Source organism: Mya arenaria, chromosome 1 (assembly GCF_026914265.1).
Source record: "Mya arenaria isolate MELC-2E11 chromosome 1, ASM2691426v1".
Taxonomy (NCBI): domain Eukaryota; kingdom Metazoa; phylum Mollusca; class Bivalvia; order Myida; family Myidae; genus Mya; species Mya arenaria.
Window position 1 is genome coordinate 36,173,905 of NC_069122.1, and position 14,138 is coordinate 36,188,042.

The window sequence follows — 14,138 nt, forward strand, 5'->3', positions numbered from 1 at the left end:
TGGATCCATTGCTTGTATATTTGAATTACTGTATCCATTGTTTGTATATTTGTATAACTGGATCCATTGTTTGTATATTTGTATAACTGGATCCATTGTTTGTATATTTGTATAACTGGATCCATTGCTTGTATATTTGAATTACTGTATCCATTGTTTGTATATTTGTATAACTGGATCCATTGTTTGTATATTTGTATTACTGTATCCATTGTTTGTATATTTGTATAACTGGATCCATTGTTTGTATATTTGTATTACTGTATCCATTGTTTGTATATTTGTATTACTGTATCCATTGTTTGTATATTTGTATAACTGTATCCATTGTTTGTATATTTGTATTACTGTATCCATTGTTTGTATATTTGTATAACTGGATCCATTGTTTGTATATTTGTATTACTGTATCCATTGTTTGTATATTTGTATAACTGTATCCATTGTTTGTATATTTGTATAACTGGATCCATTGTTTGTATATTTGTATTAGTGTATCCATTGTTTGTATATTTGTATAACTGGATCCATTGTTTGTATATTTGTATAACTGGATCCATTGTTTGTATATTTGTATAACTGGATCCATTGCTTGTATATTTGTATTACTGGATCCATTGTTTGTATATTTGTATTACTGTATCCATTGTTTGTATATTTGTATTACTGTATCCATTGTTTGTATATTTGTATAACTGTATCCATTGTTTGTATATTTGTATTACTGTATCCATTGTTTGTATATTTGTATAACTGGATCCATTGTTTGTATATTTGTATTACTGTATCCATTGTTTGTATATTTGTATTACTGGATCCATTGTTTGTATATTTCATTAGACATTATAAGTTCTGACTACTATTACTTGATCCATTGTTTGTATATTTCATCGAGCGTTGGAAGTTCTGGAAACTATTAATACACTTTTTCTGTATAGATAGTCATATGTTAGGTTTGAAAACTTTTCCTTGATCCATTGTTTGTATATTTCATCAGACGTTAGACAATCCGGCATCTATTACTGGATACATTGTTTGTATATTTCATCAGACGTCAGATGTTCTGGAAACTAATACTGGATCCATTGTCTGTATATTGCACCAGACAATAGAAGGTCTGACAACTACTAGTATTACTGGAACCATTGTTTGTATATTCCATCAGACGTTGGAAGGTCTGGCAACTATTATTGGATCCATTGTTTGTATATTCCATTAGACGTTGGAAGGTCTGGCAACTATTATTGGATACATTGTTTGTATATTCCATTAGACGTTGGAAGGTCTGGCAACTATTATTGGATACATTGTTTGTATATTCCATCAGACGTTGGAAGGTCTGGCAACTATTATTGGATACATTGTTTGTATATTCCATCAGACGTTGGAAGGTCTGGCAACTATTATTGGATCCATTGTTTGTATATTCCATCAGACGTTGGAAGGTCTGGCAACTATTTGGGATCCTTGTGATTTGTCTAAATATCTCATTAGACGTTGAAAGTTTATACAAACTTTGATAAGTTGTCCAAATATTATCTTTGGGATAGTTAACACATTTTATTTATTTTGACTCATCAATTAAAGGATTGGGCTAATATTAACTAACCCAAAGAATAAACCAATTTCTAAAATTGACTGCAGTTATGTTTATCTAGAGTCCCTCACTGCACATTATTCATCAAATGTTGGAATTCCTTGAAACATTTATTGGATTACTTGTCTGTATACTTCATCAGACTCTGTACGTTCTGGTAACTGTTATTGGATTCCTTGTCTGTATACTTCACCAGACTCTGTACGTTCTGGTAACTGTTATTGGATTCCTTGTCTGTATTCTTCATCAGACTCTGTACGTTCTGGTAACTGTTATTGGATTCTTTGTCTGTATACTTCATCAGACTCTGTACGTTCTGGTAACTGTTATTGGATTCCTTGTCTGTATACTTCACCAGACTCTGTACGTTCTGGTAACTGTTATTGGATTCCTTGTCTAGGTATTATTTCAGCAGACGTTGGAAGTTCTGGCAACTAGAACCGTTTGGATAGGAGTTCATACCTTTGTATGATGTATATGAAGTAACCGCATGTTGGATATTTCGTGTACAACTTGTATATCATAACCTCAGAAGTCGGATTCCTTCTCTATGTCTGGTTCCCCCGTACATTGGATGGTATGGCATCTTTCGATATTCAGAGTGTCACAGAAATCGAATCATAATTTTAACTTGAGAATTCTCATAGACGTAAAATTATATTTCAAAACAAATCGTTTTGTTATGTATCCTATTTCATCGTCAGAATAACAAATTCACTCATCTCTGAAATCCTTACCTAATAATAGTAGTAAACGATACCTAAGTCCATTTATCGCTAATCCCCTTCTACCATCTATCATCTTCTTCACAGCAAGAACCTATTTCACCATCCGTTACGGTGGCAATCTCTTATGCTAAATACACCACAACTGAGTATCTGTATTTATTTAATGTTTTCGTCATAAATAAAGCACGATTCAACACTTCATAGACTTGTTTCGATTGAATTGACAATGGAATTCGTTTTGTTTAATCACCAACATTCTTACTTCTTTTCACAGTCCAAATTTTGGTCAGAGTATATGAGATGAACTCCTTCAAATAAAAAAATACACAATCAATTTCTACGAAGTGTTCAGGTTTTGTAGATAAAGCTTGACTTAAATGTTTCTAAATATGTTTAGAATAACATTGTTAATTAAACATGTAATATCATTTGTAACAAAACCTTTTAAATACCCTCGTAGTATATGGAGCAGTAATTCTTAGAAGCGCTGCACCGGGGCGCTGTAATTCTAGAGAAATGTGCTGCACCGGAACATTGTTATTCTATAAAAAATATACTGCACCGGGACGCTGTAATTTCATTGAAAAACGCTGCAACGGAACTCTTTTATTCTAGAAAAATGTGCTGCAACGGAACTCTGTTATTCAAATGAAATGCGCTGCAACGGAACTCTGTTATTCTAGAGAAATGCGTTGCACCGGAACTCTGTTATTCTAAAGAAATGCGTTGCACCGGAACTTTGTTATTCTAGAGAAATGCGTTGCACCGGAACTCTGTTATTCTAGAGAAATGCGGTGCACCGGAACTCTGTTATTCTAAAGAAATGCGTTGCACTGGAACTCTGTTATTCTAGAGAAATGCGTTGCACCGGAAGTCTGTTATTCTAGAGAAATGCGCTGCACCGGAACTCTGTTATTCTAGAGAAATGCGTTGCACCGGAAGTCTGTTATTCTAGAGAAATGCGCTGCACCGGAACTCTGTTATTCTAGAGAAATGCGTTGCACCGGAACTCTGTTATTCTAGAGAAATGCGTTGCACCGGAAGTCTGTTATTCTAGAGAAATGCGCTGCACCGGAACTCTGTTATTCTAGAGAAATGCGCTGCACCGGAAGTCTGTTATTCTAGAGAAATGCGTTGCACCGGAACTCTGTTATTCTAGAGAAATGAGTTGCACCAGAACGTTGTAATTCTAGAGAAATGCGTTGCACCGGAACTCTGTTATTTTAGGAATATGCGCTGCACCGGAACGCTGTTGTTTAAGGGATATGCGCTGCAGCGGAACGCTGTTGTTTTAGGGATATGCGCTGCACCGAAAACTGTAATTCTTGATAGATTTTCTGCACTGGGACTCAGCAATAGTAATAAAATTGCTGCACCAGAACTCTGTTATTTTAGGAATATGCGCTGTACCGGAACGCTTTTTTTTAAGGGATATGCGCTGCAGCGGAACGCTGTTGTTTTAGGGATATGCGCTGCACCGAAAAACTGTAATTCTTGATAGATTTTCTGCACTGGGACTCAGCAATAGTAATAAAATTGCTGCAACGGAACTCTGTTAATCTAGAAAAATGTTCTGCGCAGGACCACTGTAATTCTAATGCTAGATTAATGCACTTATATAATGTGCATTAATTTGACTGCTAGAATGTGTGCAGTCTTATCCTAGATAAACATATTGCTCAAGACTACAGTAAGTATAAGAACTGTACTGATCCAGATGCAGGCATTATAACGATATACATAATTATAGGGATACTGTGCGCTATTGTAACCAATGCGCTGAACCAGAATTAAGATATTCAAATGCTCGAGAAATACACTGCCTCACTGATTCGATTAATTTAGAAATGCAGGTATGGCCACGCTAGAGAATAAAACTGCTTCAGAACGCACTGATACAACTGATTGAGAAACGCAGGTATCACAATACATGAGGAATACACTGTTCCACTGAATCGATTGATTGAGAAACGCAGGTATCCCAATACATGAGGAATACACTGTTCCACTGATACGATTGATTGAGAAACGCAGGTATCCCAATACTTGAGGAATACACTGTTCCACTGATACGATTGATTGAGAAACGCAGGTATCCCAATACTTGAGGGATTGATTGAGAAACGCAGGTATCCCAGTACTTGAGGAATACACTGTTCCACTGATACGATTGATTGAGTAACGCAGGTATCCCAATACTTGAGAAATACACTGTTCCACTGATACGATTGATTGAGAAACGCAGGTATCCCAGTTCTTGAGGAATACACTGTTCCACTGAAACGCTTGATTGAAAAACGCAGGTATCCCAATACATGAGAAATACACTGTTCCACTGATATGATTGATTGAGAAACGCAGGTATCCCAATACATGAGGAATACACTGTTCCACTGAATCGATTGATTGAGAAACGCAGGTATCCCAATACATGAGGAATACACTGTTCCACTGATACGATTGATTGAGAAACGCAGGTATCCCAATACTTCAGGAATACACTGTTCCACTGATACGATTGATTGAAAAACGCAGGTATCCCAATACATGAGGAATACACTGTTCCACTGATACGTTTGATTGAGAAAAGCAGGTATCCTAATACTTGCAAAATATAATGTTCCACTGATACGATTGATTGAAAAACGCAGGTATCCCAATACATGAGGAATACACTGTTCCACTGATACGTTTGATTGAGAAACGAAGGTGTCCCAATACATGAGAAATACACTGTTCCACTGATACGATTGATTGAGAAACGCAGGTATCCCAATACTTGCGAAATATACTGCTCCAGAACGCACTGATACGATCGATTGAGAAATACACTGCTCCAAAACGATACGATTAAGAAGTGTATGTATCCCAATACTTGAGAAATATAGTGTTTTGTAATACAGTGAAGGTTTCAATACTCTTAGTTCAACTTAAGACACTGGTTTATAATACAGGGCTTAAACAACTTGAGAAATAGATGCTTACATTGAAATGATTCTAATTCTGTATTATAATGAGTCAAAAGTTGTTAAGAAATAAACCTCTCTAGAATTTTGTGATTCCTATATTAGAGACATGTTCTGCTCCGGAATGCACTCACTATTGTTAATGCTACCAACAGTCAAACTGGTTAATAGCAATCCAACCAGTTGTACGAACAGTCTTTGCTTAATTCATTTTGCGACTTAAGTTATTTTATGAAACCAAACCATGGTAATTTACACAGATCAAGTGCTAAAAAGTCATATTGGTACAAACATAATGTTATGATGAAGTGCACTACTATGATAGTTATGTTGGGAGTAACTATGTGGTTTGGCATAATAATAATCCGAGCTGAGACACCAGACAATGCTGATATTGTAGTGCTACTGGTATGGTTAGAATGTGATTAACATTAGTCAGCAATATCCTGCGCATTGATCACCAAGTACGAAAATAGCTGGATTTCAACTGTATAGGTTTTCCAATGGTTAAAAAGTTTTTTTTAACGTGCATTTATGCAAAAGTTCATTTGAAGTTCGAGAATAAAACTTTGTTTCCAAAGTCATTTCAAATTGTAAAAGAAATGAATGACGTCACATGAATTTTACCATCAACACATCATTATAGCATGCGTGAATGCAGTAAATACATAAATACAACAAAGGTAAGTAATCGCTGTGTGAAGCTCGTAAGTTGCAAACCGCAGCACAAAACTCTCCGAAACGAACGACGCATCTTGTAAATGAATACCACTACTACACAATGGAAGCTACAGGGAAAAGCCCAGTACCCAAACTTTCATACATACCCTGTATAGAGAAACAAGTCTACGGAATGAAATATATTACACAGATATACATAACATCAACACACTACAGAAACATACTACATGCATCCAAATATAAATGTTACCAAATGTTTGGGATGAAAGATGTGGAAAACATCTCGTTTACAATGTAATGACCTTTTCTGTAGTGTATTAAGTTATTGCTGTTGGTGTAAGTTTATAAATATGGTGTCTTAATGCGTGTCTGTAAAATAATTCCTTGTCTGAATGGTTCATGCAGAAAACCAATAATACGATGAAAACTACAGGGACAGCCCAGTCGCCGACATTCAACAAAGACACTGTTAAGAGAAGCAAAGATTTGTGTTAGCTGACATTAAACGAGAGATACTGAACGTCAAAAACGGACTACACAAACATCAAAATATAATTGTAAATTCAATTTTAGAAATAAATAGAGTAGAAACCAACTCTTCTGCAATGGAATAACATTTTCTGTTCCTTTATCAATGATGTACAAAAAAGACTGATATTTCAATACCTATGATTTCCTCTGTACTCGAGGAAAGTAGAAAATACATTATGTAATATTAGAAGAAAATGGAAAAATGTTCACGATTATATGCACATGTAGAATTAATCATCCGTTAAATTTGTTAATGAAAACACAAAGCACAAATTCAAAAAATAGAATAATACCAAACTGTAGGCTCTCAGTATCTACTAATATCTAGGGAAATGGAATACCTTTTAGGGGTATTGAAAATATACATACAAATGTTATTCATCTAAGTGACAAAAATACTCAAAGGTAAAATCTTTTTTGTCAATTAAAAAAGGATGATACTAATTGTTATTAAACTTTTATTTCATTTGAAAAGTCTTCGTCAATCCTGACCGAAATATTGTTATGAAGCAACGATTTCAAATGGGTGTAAAACGCTTATTTAAACTCCTATCTTCTCAAAACTTTGCCGACAGGTGCTCAGGAACGTTAACTCTTTGTGTTCGACTCCTTGCTGATAAGATCCTATTGGTTATCTTTGCACAAGTGTTTTCGTAAGGCCTTTGAAACAAAAAACGCAACACCTTTGTGCACAAAGCTATTGTCTTAAGAACAAAACGTTGTTTTCTAAGTACAAAAATAGAATGTTTGCGGTTTTCTTATCAAAACACGTTGCAAAACTCCCATTTCTTTGTTATAAACATCTTTAAATAAATGTCGTTGGCCCAAGTGCCTTGCATGGCCAACAGCATTTCAATTGAGAATAGCGTGTGTAGCACAACTAAAACATATTCTTTTCATGCATATGTTCACAGCTTTCATGTCTATAAACTATCATAGCGTTACAATATGGCAAACCTCTGATTTAAGTTTTAATGCGAAGAATTGTGCAAACGAGTTTTTAGGCTGCATCCAAAGACTAACAAGTCAGTGTGACAGACACGCTACTGCCTGAGGCCCACTGCGATATCTGCTCAAATAACATGTTGTCATATGCATAAGTCCCCCAAATGATGCAAAAACTTGCCTTCCCTGCTGTTTTTGGATAATTTTAGTGTAGTTCGCTGTTGTGATATCATCGTCCAAGAAACTATGTGGTTCCATCATGCACGCGGTAGGTTTCACCACCTGTGTATTCCAAGGGAACACTAAAATCTTGGCCTTGTGCAAAGGCCTTGTCATCTTGGGAACTATCAGTCTAGCTGTGCTGCAACAAAGCTGCACAGTGGTTAAAAACTATTTCAAATCTCGTAATCAGGCAATTAGCAACACATTTTTGCTGTCAGGCTTTCCAAGCGAGCACGTCGTATTTTGCCGACTTGACGACGACGTTTCCTGTCTCGCAGATGTTGCCTGTGGTCTTGGCAGCCTTCATAAACAACAGAAATCTGCAAACAATTCAAGTGTTTGTTATTCATTGCTTAATATTGCTAATTTCCAATGAAAGGGATTGACTATTTGTGCAAAATTAATTTCAGTTTAACGGCTTAAAAAAGAGCTTTTCTCCTACAAGCCCCGGTCCGCGCGTGTCAGCCGTTGATGGCAGTGTTTGCACTGGTTTTTTGCAGTTGGGAATTTATTTCTGGTTTGCTTAAAAGGTCAGGGTGCACACTTCAAACAAAAGTCTATAAAAGTCGAGGTAAAGCTAGGAAAAGCGGAAACGGCGCAGCTGTAGAACGATCTCCAAACGGTACTTTATCCCAGAGCTGTCGACTGTCACTTAATACTCGTTTAAGCACTGATGCTGAAAAAAATATTGTGTATTTTTCTGTAATTTGATTCGCTCATAAATAAAATATTGCATTTAATGCTTAATTCCACTTAAATCTTTTAAAAGCTGTTGTAAAAACGGTATATTCGCCGAACACGTGGAGTTGCAAATGTGTACACTTTTGAATTTCCCTCCATTGCAGTATTTCCGCTTTGAACACGCATGCGTAATTTATCAGATATCGATAACTCGCTCACATTCGAAGTTGCACATCTTGCAAATAAAACATAGTATTCATAACGCGTGGGTGGAACCATCGAAATACATGCATTTCCTGTTATAAAAGGTGGCTTAAGTTAACTTTTAAATCATATTTAAGCCATAACAACATAGATAAACAGATATTGATTTGTTATTTAAATTGATAAATGCAAAATAGCTGCAACTTTTATATACCACGAGTGCATGTAATGCTTCCTTCGTTAAGACGATCTTCTCTGTTATTAAACTTTTAAGCGACAACAAATTAATTTGTGTGTACGCTATGTCATACGTATTTTATACTTGTATATTTAGAGTTTATTTAATATTGTAAAGTTAGCTTTAACGATTCAATTTGAATCTCATGCTTAAACTTTTTATTCGGACGTGAAAACAAAACTGTGCGCTCGAAATAAAACATTTCCGTCCATTTTACAGAACGGAAAATACTGGAAGGGAAAACAAATCCTTATTTTAGTGTACACTACATTTAACATGCTTATATAATAAAAGTGTTAAACAAAATGTATATTACGTGCGTACACTGTAATTTAAGTGAGGTTGTTTTAGTTGGAATTTGGTCTTGTTCCATGTAATTTATCAATTCCATTAATTTATGCGTGACAAGTTGGTTTTTTTCGAACTCAAATCCCATTCAAATGCAAATAACTACTACTAATATCACGAGGAAAAAAGTGCTTAAGGGTTTTTTTGCGGACAAATAAAAAACAGTTTTGTTATTAAACAACAACACACATGTTTATTAAGTGGGGTTTTTATTCTAGTATCGAAATACATAATTAACGAAGACATTCTTTTTTTGTAAATAATTTATGACTTTTTGTAGCATTAACGTTCACGAATCTGTTTGTCATTAAGTGGCATAGCACTGCACAAACACATTTGTGTTTTCTTTGTTTTATTCAAGTGTTGACCTACAATTGGGAAACAAAGACGGAAAAAGAACATGAATATTTCTTGAAGCCTTTTTTTCTGTATTTTCTGATTTCTTACTTATAATGTTCTTTATCGAACACGTGTTTGTAGTTCCTCCATTATATGAGTCGTCATACTTATTTATGTTCTTTCTTTTTGATTTCGATAAGTCTGTTGTGTTGTGACCGACTCCCAAACGAACGGTCTCAGATTTGAATTGCCAGTAGTCATGGCGACTCTGTATATGTTAGAGTTCAATTTTGGCGATTTACAGAAAATACAGCGGACGTACATCAATCGCAAGCCGACGTAGCCCGCCCTATTTTCTGTATATAACTTAGTTGGTGTTTGTTGATGCATTCGTCAGAATCGATCTGCGTAAGATATAAAGAAAAATTGAAATATGCTCGTTTGTCATTAGCCCACACACAATGCAAACACCAAGTTGGTCATACGCCTGAGCTTAGTTGTTTATAATTGATGTGCCACTTAACACGCATTCTCGTTCACCAGAGTGATGATGCTATGCGTACATTCTCGATCACCAGAGTGATGATGCTATGCGTACATTCTCGTTCACCAGAGTGATGATGCTATGCGTAATTCTCGATCACCAGAGTGATGATGCTGCTATGCGTACATTCTCGTTCACCAGAGTGATGATGCTGCTATGCGTACATTCTCGTTCACCAGAGTGATGATGCTATGCGTACATTCTCGTTCACCAGAGTGATGATGCTGCTATGCGTACATTCTCGTTCACCAGAGTGATGATGATATGTGTACATTCTCGTTCACCAGAGTGATGATGCTATACGTACATTCTCGTTCACCAGAGTGATGATGCTGCTATGCGTACATTCTCGTTCACCAGAGTGATGATGCTATGCGTACATTCTCGTTCACCAGAGTGATGATGCTGCTATGCGTACATTCTCGTTCACCAGAGTGATGATGCTGCTATGCGTACATTCTCGTTCACCAGAGTGATGATGCTATGCGTACATTCTCGTTCACCAGAGTGATGATGCTATGCGTACATTCTCGTTCACCAGAGTGACGATGCTATGCGTACATTCTCGTTCACCAGAGTGATGATGCTGCTATGCGTACATTCTCGTTCACCAGAGTGATGATGCTATGCGTACATTCTCGTTCACCAGAGTGATGATGCTATGCGTACATTCTCGTTCACCAGAGTGACGATGCTATGCGTACATTCTCGTTCCCCAGAGTGATGATGCTGCTATGTGTACATTCTCGTTCACCAGAGTGATGATGCTATGCGTATCACAGTTTGATTTATCACGATCGTACCTCTGATGAATGAGAATGCTTCACACGATGCTAGCAGGTTACACGACCGTATTTACCGGTGTGCGAGGATAACTATATCTGATATAAGAAAATCATAAGCGATGTGTTACTGATGTATATAGATCTTATAATATATGAATCATGTAAAAAATATACGATTTGGTCATGTACTATATTTCGATTTTAACTTAACTATCTCAAATGGATGTGTAGCATGGACACTCTTTATCAATATTTCGAACGTAACGTCCTCGGTATCACATAAACTCTTACATTTCGGATTTGATTATGAATAAGAATAGGCGGAGTAAGCGTAGCAGACATATTTGCAAACATATTTTAGGGTGCCGCGTAAGCTTTATCTTTCAAAATATTGTCCACAAAATATGAATATAGCTCACGATGCGGTTGAGAAAAAAACGCGCGAAATCCGGTTACGATGCCTGTTGTGGCTCGGATTTTTGCATCCGTTCCGAAAACACAGGGTTGATCCTTTTTGATACTTTCTCTTTGAATGGCTTTAGGTTTTCTCGTCTTCTTTTAATCAAAGTTTCAATGCTGCTCGTGTCACATCTTCCAGGGATCTTGAGGATAATTTTGTCCAGCACAAGACACATGTCTGGAAACAATTGTTCGGTATGCAAGAGCTTTAAACCTAACTGCATGAACTAAATTAAGAAATCCTAAAAAAAAACATATTTTTCATACCGGTTTCCTTGTAAAATATAATAAATAGTAATGAGGTAAAATGAGGTAGTAAGAATACTTCAGTAAAAAATCAACGTTAAATACAGATCAACATATTTAAATTTTGTAATATAAATTATCACAATTTTAAATAGACCTCTCTTCAGATCAAACAAACTATGATACTAGTAGTATCAGAAATGCGACAACCATTGTGAACAATCATGTTGATATCTGACCCTCAATAATTCAAACAGTCCCCGCATTGTATCACTTTTATCAATGTCAACCTCCTTCAGCTAAAGGGCACTTAACAGAGTTTTGATAATATCTTAATGTTAAGAGTATGATCATTTCAGATCTGTAACGGTCCATCGTACGCGTGACGTAACGGGGTTCGATCTATGAAGCGTAGTAATTAGCTCCACTTAATGGCATTATCTTTGACAAACTTTCCAGAAAATCGCTTAATTTTCAAAAAAGAATACGAATTTGTCATGCGGACCAAAATGGTGAATTTGGCCCCTAATACCAGGTTGTCCCAAACGACACCCCGGCCAGGACTAGCTAACCACCGTTTAACCCGAGACATTATTTCTAAATTAACCCCTTACGCGCTGTCACCACCGTTAACCCGTATTCAGTTTCACTTTTGTTACGTCAAAAACTGATTTGTTTCTCGTTTACTGACTGGAACTCATCCATCGGTCGAAGTAGCATCTCTCTCTCTCGCTTACCGCATCATTAATAACAGAAAATAAGCTATCAAGCTTCTTCTCAATTCTGTCGGGAATAATTTGTTTTCAAACTTTGGCGCACTTTTCAAGCTTTAAAAAATCTACAATAAACTGCAATAAAATCCTTTTTAGGCATATAATAAATAGAGAATATTGTTTGTTATAATGTGAGATGACAATTATCCTCTATTTGCGATACTGGGCAATGCCAAATGTCGAGTTTCTGTGTACCGCGTAACAATATTTTAAGTTATGGGGTTATAAAATATGGGATATACGGGTCAAAGCCATTTCCTACATATAACAGTATGGTTCCCTGCACCCGTAGCGGGTCACCTACTCTCACTTTGTTACGTATGTATCACGTCGACAACCTGTTTACATTTTTAGATGTTTCATTTATTCATCGGAATATCATCATCGGAATCGGAAAATAGACGCCATTTTGGTACGATATAAATATAGGTTGATGCGATTCTCGTTTTAAAGATGCACTCTTACTCCCAGATAAGATTTAACACAATTAATAATATTGTTTTGATATTCAAAAAAAGATTAAAACATGTCAAAAGCAATGGTTCTTATGAAGGATACCGAGTTTAATTTGAAAGAAAAGAGCATAAAACACGGTATTTCCACCTAATGTGACTATAGTAGACCACAGTAAATATTTTAGCATTCACCAATTAATTAATATTTTTGTGATTTCTGCTATTAAATACACGGTTACAATCTTGTTATAAGTACTTAATATTTTCCAAAAACGCATTATTTAGTAAATAGTTAAAGGTTTATCAGTCAAAATGGATGTTTGTCATACATGTGTATGTTTAGATTTTGAATAAGAGTGTCACTTTAATTGTCATGCATTATTATGTTTAATTCATTTGTATTGACTTTATTGATCAAACCGACAACGAAAAAAGCATATGATTAGTGTACAGTTGAATAAATATATAGCTTTATAGATGTATTGTGTGGGGTTTTTATTTATAGCTTCGTAGCCAAAATATCGCTAATATGTTCTTATCTACATACAAATCATTAAGGGGGTTTTATCATAACAAAAATGCATCAATCAATATTGTGACCCTCTAAGACTCGAATACTCCTTAAAATCACACGAATACTTCGAGTACCAAGAGGGGACCTTCAGTCTCTTTAATGTCTTTACACAAGTTAGTGGGGAAAAGTGGGATTAAAACCGGGATTTTGGATGTACAGCCTGTGACATATCAACATATTGAACCATTCTGTTCTCCTGTTCACACAATTCAAACCGATCAAGGCCATCGATGTACAAACAAGCTTGTCATTTTATTGAACCATTAGCCCTCATGTTAATTTTTGATGCCTGGTGACATCATATCAGTTTGTTATTATTTGAAAGGGAATTGCTTATTAATAACATATATCTAAAATATATGTCTAAGAAACCATTATTAATCAAGTTATTGCAAATTTGATTTTTGTGTATTTTATTTTTCAACTAAAACTGCGGACGTGAAATAGCCCATTTTGCCATCTTCCAAGGCAGGTTTAGCACAATAGTAGGTTTTCTACATTATCTTTTTTATTAAAACAAATCATTTTCTGCTCATAACGCTTTTCAAATGATTCCACAATAATACGGGTTCACTAGACATGCAAAGTTCACATTATTGTACGTGGGATACCTTAATGTACTGTTACATGTACGACGATAAACGTGTATTATACACGAAAACAATCGAATACTGCTAGTGGGTTGTTAACCAAATCATTTTAAATCATTTATATATCACCTTCACTACACACATCCTCAACCGTTTTACCACACATTCCTATCAATTTATACCAGTTGGCGTACTAATACATAGTCGATAATGGAACTTCTTTACATTCTTT